This window comes from Bombus huntii, chromosome 16, assembly GCF_024542735.1.
Source record: "Bombus huntii isolate Logan2020A chromosome 16, iyBomHunt1.1, whole genome shotgun sequence".
Lineage (NCBI taxonomy): Eukaryota > Metazoa > Arthropoda > Insecta > Hymenoptera > Apidae > Bombus > Bombus huntii.
In genome coordinates, this window is record NC_066253.1 from 5249511 (window position 1) to 5250303 (window position 793).

Consider the following 793-nt stretch of genomic DNA (forward strand, 5'->3'; position numbering starts at 1 on the left):
TGCAGGACAATGGCCCTGGGCATCGCTCTTCAACATGAAAGCCAAACACTGTTCAGTTGTGAAATACGGCCGATCAGGAGTCGAAGTTGTAATCCTACAAGAGGATCAGCGTTAATTGACATCGAAAAGTTGTAGGTAAATGGTCCGTGGAAAATGGTACGCACGAACAAAACAGCTGAACGTTCTATTTATGAAGAGGTCTCGCCCTCTTTTATGGTCAACGTTATATTCGTGAACTTTGTTAAAAAGAGAAAAAACGTATTAACAGACCCATTAACGATAAAGACGATTGCGCAATTGGGAGGAAGTTGACTCAACTTTCGGCCGGAATGAGAAACGTAAATGACAAGATAACGCTGGAACCAGTTCGACAGGGTCTGTTATAGCCCAGAGAATTTATTGCCACTCGTACGTACAGTGGCTGGCAAAAGTATTCATGTTAAATAAAGTGAATTTTCGTGCGTGTTATATAAAACGTTTTGAAATTTCATTAGCACTATAATGACATGCCACTGTCAAGATTATATTGGCAAAATTTAGACTTTACCTGAAAATATATACAAAGTTACAAGGTACCTACTGCATGCTATTATTCGATAAAAAAAATGAATACACGATATGAATGGTAATCTTAGCCATATAATATTATTAAATATGATATCATCGAATACCGAGATTTAGAAATATTGCGGATGACGCTTACCTGTTTAAATGCCTCTGTCATCTTTGCCAGATATACAGGATGTTCGGCTACGGGTGCCAGAAAATTTAAGGGCTGATTCTTGAAATCGGA